The following is a 7,005-nucleotide window of genomic DNA, read 5'->3' on the forward strand; positions in this document are numbered from 1 at the left end:
ACAGTGGTCTGAGTACTAGACATACTGCCATAGCTTATGAAGTCAGACCCAGCAAATAAGAACCTGGTGGTGGAAATAATCAGGTTCCCCAATTATAATCAGCAAACATCCCACCAACAACTTACTCTCCAACTCCATACTTGCTTGCCTTGGTATACAGACTACATTCACTAATTTGACTTCATCAGGATGAGATGAGTCACAAACAAGAGAGATACTTAACCCTGGCCATTCACAAACCCCTCCATGGATAGGCAATTAAAAGTTTACCTCCTTGGTAATGTTCAGTTTCTTAAAATAGTCGTTGTTTATACAGGTATATTTCAGTTTTTGAAAATTCATCAAGCTATATATTTATGATACACACACTATTTCTACATATTATACATCACTTAACAATTTAAAATTAAAAAAAAAAAAAAAAACAAAACTACCTTCTAAATTCTTCCAACATTGAGGCTTGGACTTTGCTTTGGCCGTGTTAAGAAGAATGCAGTCACAGATTGTAACCACGCAATATCTTCCAGAGAAACAAATTTTCCTTTTCACGGTACCTATGGTCACAACCTTTGGAATGAAAGAAGGAATCACACAGACACTCCTAGCTGAGCCTGGCAGAGGCCCCAAAGTGCAGTGACATTGAGCAGGGAAGAAGGAGATAAGGGTTCCTGCTAGACTGTGAATAGAAAGACTGTGAATAGAAAGACACTTCCACATTATGGAAGGTGACATAGATTTTACTAGGGTGTCACCAGAAATATTCCATAGTCATTTATTGTGAGAAGAGCAGTCACAGAGATAAAATCATGACACTTTTGGAGGGTGTATTAGAAAACATCCCAGTTGTCCACCTGTGAGTCTTTGTTGTGTCTCCTTTAATTACTATCACACTCACACAGGACACTTCAGACACTTCTGGTCACCAAATATGTGGAGATTTTCCCCCACAACAAGTAATTCTTTGCTACACCAGCTGTGTCCTACATTTCAACTCATATCTGACTCTGTCTATCCAAGATAGAGTCAGATCCCACAGGTTAAGGGCTTAGTCCCACAAGACTGCCTACCTCCAACTTCAGAGGCCAGTTGCAAATCTAGATAGTCACATGTGCTTCTGACAGACTGGCTATAGATTGGGGAGTTCCAACAACCCCCAACTTGGATGTCAGACACCAGTCACAAGTCCAGGTTTTTACCTGTCTTTCTGATTGACACACTATAGATGGGAAATTCCCACCACCTCAACCTTGGTTAATTTGCTAGAGAGTAGTTCACAGAACTCAGAGAAACATTTTACTAGATTGATGGTTTATTATAAAAAGGCTCTAACTCAGGAACAGACAGATGGAAGACATGCATACGGCAAGATATGGGGAAAGGGTGGAAAGGGCATGGAGCTTCCATGTCCTCACATGACATGCCACTTTCCCCAAATCGCCAACACATTTACCAACACAGAAGCTCTCCAAACCCCATCCTTTGGGTTTTTAATGGAGGCTTCATTATAGAAGCACAATTGATTAAATCATCAATTGATTCAACCTCTAGCCCCACTCCCCTCCCTGGAGGTCAAGGATAGAAAGGAAAATTCCAACCCTCTAATCACATGGTTGGTTCTCCAGGCAACCTTAGGTTGGTCCAAAAGTCACTTTGTTAAAATAACGAAAGTAGCTTTATCACTCTCATCACTTAGGAAATTCCAAGGGTTTCAGGAGTTCTGTGCCAGAAAGGAAGACAAAGTCCAGACACATATTTCTTACCATAAATAACAATGCCACAGAGGTAAATGTCAGGTTCTATCCATCCTCAAGGGAATTGGGCTTTGTTTCCTTGACTGAGACACGACATCATTTTGGCTCACTTGGAATATTCAAGTAGAGTGGTAGGGCAGAAGGGATTGAAATGGAGAAATGAATAGGCAGAGGGAAATTGGAAATGGTGAAATCTTTTATCTTTAGTTTTGGATCTACCTTGTGCCCCAGTGGGCCTTAGAAATTCTTGGTTGAGTTGTGAAATACAATAATCTCTGTGTAGGATAGGAAGAAAAGTATGTGTTTCTGAGACACACACACCCGGGTCTGAATCCTAGCCATGCTAATTGCTGGCTGAGATAAGATTGTTTAGATGGTACTTCAGTTCTTGCTTGACAAAGCTGATGTTGGATACTTATACCTACTGTAGTTCAGGTGTCCCCTGTCATTGGCTGACGCCTGTGTTGAACCAGTTATCAAATATTTTGAATATCACTTCTGCATCTCTGAGCTTCACTTTCCTCATGGATAATAAGGAGCTAGTGATACCTTGTTTGCTAGTTACTATAAAGAATAAATGAGATAACTCAATGCTTCTCAAACTTTAATGTTCATTAATGAGATTCCCTCTCATCCCTGGAGATCTTATTAAAATGCAGATTTTGGTTCAGTAAGCCTGGGGTGGGGTCTGAGATTCTTCTTTTCTAACAAGTTTCCTGCTGATCCAAAGACTTCCCTGTAAGTAGCCAGGAGATAATGTTTGTAAGGCATCTGATATATAATAGATGATCAGAAATTATTTCTGGTCATTATTCCCAGTCATCATCATAAAATTCATATATGTGAATTGCTTCCGTTTATAGTTAATTATCATGCAACACAACAATGATGATGTAAGTTATTAAATTTTATCCAAACTAATTTTTATCATGAATTTGGCTTAATTTCAACAATGGGCTCTGTCCATATATGTTTGTTCTTTATATTACATGGATTTTTTTTATTCACAATTTTAAAAACCAGAGAGAACGACCATGAAAACCTCTTGAATTTATGACATTATTTTTTATTTTTCCCTCCATTTTAGTAGATAATGGAGACTATAATTTACTGAACTATAAGAAGTGTTCTTAGCTTCATCAAATCAGAAATATTATTGCCAATAGCACTACTTGTTAGTTTCAACCAGGAACAAAATATTATACCTAATAATGATACCAATTATTATGTGTATAGAAAAAAAAGAAAAAGGAGGAATATGCAGCACATTACCTGAAAATGGTGTTATCTTAGGAAATCACAGCCTACTATCAGAAATTATTTCTCCATGTTTTCTCTTTCCATGTGGTATAATTTCATACTTTTAAACTTTGCATAATTCTCATGTTTGACATTTATAATTTAAACAGTTAAAGGAAATTAATTATTTCTTTTAGTCCTTGGATATGGTGGACTTTCTGAAATCCTAATATTTTGTAATATAGAGGAAATTTTCTTAAGAGTGAAGTACTTCCCCTTACTGTCAAACATTTTTACAGAACAGTGAAGAACATGATGACATTAGTTTTTTTCCTAAGGCCTACTTACTTCTTGGCAGTAAATTAGGCATTTAAATATATAAGTGTTTAGTTGTGCTGAGAGTCCAACTCTTTCAGGTCTTCGATGTTTTGGTTTAAGAGCTGAATGAGTTCATATGGTTCCATGAGTAGAATTGACTCAAAATAGACACACAATAGACAATATGGAGGTTGTGTTTTTGATATCTTCTTCTCAACTATGCAGGGGACCTTAAAAACCATAAAAGCAATCAAAATGGTAATGTGCTATTTTCTATTTGGGGTGATACCAAATTATAGAATCTTCGAACTGGGATGGGATTTTAGGCATCGTGTATCTAAATCTCATTTTTAGGTAAAGGAATAGAAGCCTCCAGGGGTTAAATGAATCTGATTTGTAGTAAGGTTGTTAGAATGAATGCCACTGGAGAATAATGAATTGGTTTAAGTTAAATTTCTATGGGGGCGCCTATGTGGCTCAGTCATTTAAGCCTCCGATTTCAGCTCAGGTCATGATTTCACAGTTAGTGGGTTTGAGTCCCACACTGGGCTCTGTGCTGACAACTCAGAGCTTGGAGCCTACTTTGGATTGTGTCTCCCCTCTCTCTCTGCCCCTCTGCCTCTCATGCTCTGTTTCTCTCTCTCTCTCAAAAATAAACATTAAAAAAAATTTGTAATTAAATTTCAATGGACAGATCTCAGCATTTTTTTCATTGATGTATAAAAGGACCTCCAATATAAGCTTTAAAATTCTTTTGTGAGTTTCAGTGTGCTGGAGGTAAAGTTTTACATTTGTTATGTAATCTCCTGAGTCCTTTGGGATAAAACAATGAGGATCCCTCCCAAAGTTCAGCACAGTAAATGACTTTTCCTTAAAATAACCATAAAGCAAATCATTTTAGTAACTGTTTTTACAGTTTTAAAGTTCCTGTCTATTCCCAAATGCACAAACTCCACCATGCCGTAGATGTAGAGTTAAGATCTGAAGATCACATGAATACAATTGGCTGTAAAGAAGGGTCACAGGAGGTGGAAATCACAGCTTAAGATCAAAAGTTATTTCTTCATTTTAGATTTTCAGTTGAAAACAAGAAACTTCTATATGAAAAATGTCCCTTGAAATAAGATGTATAGGGTTTCCAATACCCAAGCTCAGTTTTCCCACAGATGGGGAATGTGTCAATTATTCAATGTTGATCTTATAGAATTTAGTCCAGAATGCCTGACTTCTAAGTTAATGCTCTTTGGGTGGTAATTCCTTAAGATAGAAATGATCAAAAGCAAATTTAATATTGAAAACAGGTATGGTTCCTGGATTTGGATGAAAACATATATTCATGTGTATTGAAAACAGGAAGGAATACAGTTGTGGTGAGGGTACAGGTCAAAGGGGTTGAGTGTCAGCGTTCTCCTGGGGTGGCTCTACTTGTCAACACCTGGGGTTGTCTTGTAAAGATCACCACATCTTTGGGCCTGGTATACAGTGATAACTGGACTTTGGTCCCAAGCAGCTGCATTTCTGATTTATCTACATCCGTGATTCTCATCCAGCCTTTCATCCTCTTTAGAAAGGAGATTTATGCCTCTCTTCCCTCCCAACCGTCTGCTTGATATATCCACTTTTTGGCAGAATTCTTCAGAATAAACTTGGTTCTGCTCCTTAGGAAAAAGCAGAATGATGATCATTTAATGGTTTAAATCATATGTTGTTTAGCCCTTCGTTATCCATAACTAGAGTTTTAAAAAAAGCATTCATGCACATACACCCACACACACACACACACATGCACCCACACATGGTAATGAGGGAGAACTCAGCAAAAATGTATAGAGTTACTCAATTCCTTAAAACAATAGTTTTACTGGGGGTGTCTGGGTGGCTTAGTTGTTGAAGTGTCCAACTCTTGATTTCAGCTCAGGTCATGATCTCACAGTTTCTGGGTTCAAGCTCCGCACTGTGCTGCCATCACAGAGCTTGCTTGGGTTTCTCTCTCTCTCTCTCTCTCTCTGCCCCACTCCTGTTTGCACTCTCTCTCTCTCAAAATAAATAAATAAACATTTAAAAAAATAGTTCTATTGGGTAAAAAAAGGTGGAGAAAAAAGTAAAATTTAATCATTATATCATAAGTATAACTGTTCCTAGAGTTTTATGAATGGGTATTCAGTTTTGCAAAATGGCGACAAATTGTCTGTTCTCTATGTCAATTTTCATCCAGATGAGATTTCATCAAATAGCAAAGTCAGTTATACTCATGGTTCTTATGAGAATTTGAATCCAAGAGAAAAAATTACCATCTTTTTTATGAAGTAGAAAGCTCAAATTAAGCACTAAGTTTTATTACCAATAAAGTAGGATAGGAGACAGTAGAGCACAAGCCATATTAGCCTTCTAGTTTGATATCCACCCAGCTGAGGCTCCTGGCACAACCATCTCTGTCCTTTAAGTAATATTACAGGTGATGTTCTTAAGTTATAATAAAAATACACTCTCTGCTTTGACGCTCTCATGGAAACAATAAGGACCAAAGTTTGGCAAGGGACCACGGCCTCCCTGTTGAAGGGCTCTAGAGGGCCATCAAATGTCCCTAATCCACAGAAATTCTCACCAAACAGGCAGAATCTAGTTTGAACAACTCCCAAAGAAACTATAATGGGACAAACATTGCCAGGTTGACTTTACCATATTTCTTAGAAAACCTTAAGGTGGTGAAACCTTTGAAAGTATTTGAGGAATTTACATTCCTCACCTGTGGTATCCACATTATTGTCTTCATTCAAACTCCATTCTTACCCATGATCTGGAATCTAGGATGTTGGGAAGCTGAGTTGGTGGCAGAGAGGAAGAGCGGCTGGCTTGGAATGGTGCCAGAAACCAAGCACTTAGAAGCACTTGGCTGGTCTTCCCAGGGACAACTGCGGTTGACCCAGGAGGTACAGCTGAGGTCCGGGGAGCCTTCTTACTGGGTGATACAGTCAGCTCATCCTTAGAGGCAGGTTGGATTTGCCTTTCCCAAGCCTAAACCCTCAAAACCTCCTTTCCTTAGAAAGTAATCTAGATTCAAGATTCCAAGTAATCTTGATATTACTTCCAGATAAAGGAAGAATCACTGAGTGTGACTTTCTTTTTCCAAACTCAACTCTCAATGGTCTTGTCTTACTTCACCAGTCTCATGTTTTCCTTCTTTCCCCTTTTCCCCCAGACACCTGTACCCTTAAGCCATGTGAAATTAATTTTGGATCAATCACTTTAGACACCAGTCTTCAAGTTTTATTAAAATGTTTTTCAATTCATTTCCTTGTTTTTCCCTAAAGGTAAATCACTAAGCAAAACACTCTTTTGTGAACAGTAAAAATTATTTGGTTCGCAGATAGCAAATTTTTCTTCCAGTTGATGTTAAGTGGCTTAGAGGCACGCTAGACGCAATGCAGTGCTTTATGACTAATAATGCCTTTATTTCATGGTGGTGTTCTATACCGTCCAGCTTCAGTTTTACAGTTCCAGTGGTGAGAGGTGGAGATAACAAGATCTGTCTTTGTGTTTTATGGACTCTCTCTTCTCCAGGATTTCATGAGATAAATGAAAATGGTGTCTTATTTCATTTTCCATTGACTAGCATCATCATCCCCACTGTGCATCCCATAATTTTCAGTAGAATAACCTTCCTGCAAAACCTTCAGTAGGCTCTGAAACACATTTC

The sequence above is a fragment of the Prionailurus viverrinus genome, chromosome B1 (assembly GCF_022837055.1).
Source record: "Prionailurus viverrinus isolate Anna chromosome B1, UM_Priviv_1.0, whole genome shotgun sequence".
Lineage (NCBI taxonomy): Eukaryota > Metazoa > Chordata > Mammalia > Carnivora > Felidae > Prionailurus > Prionailurus viverrinus.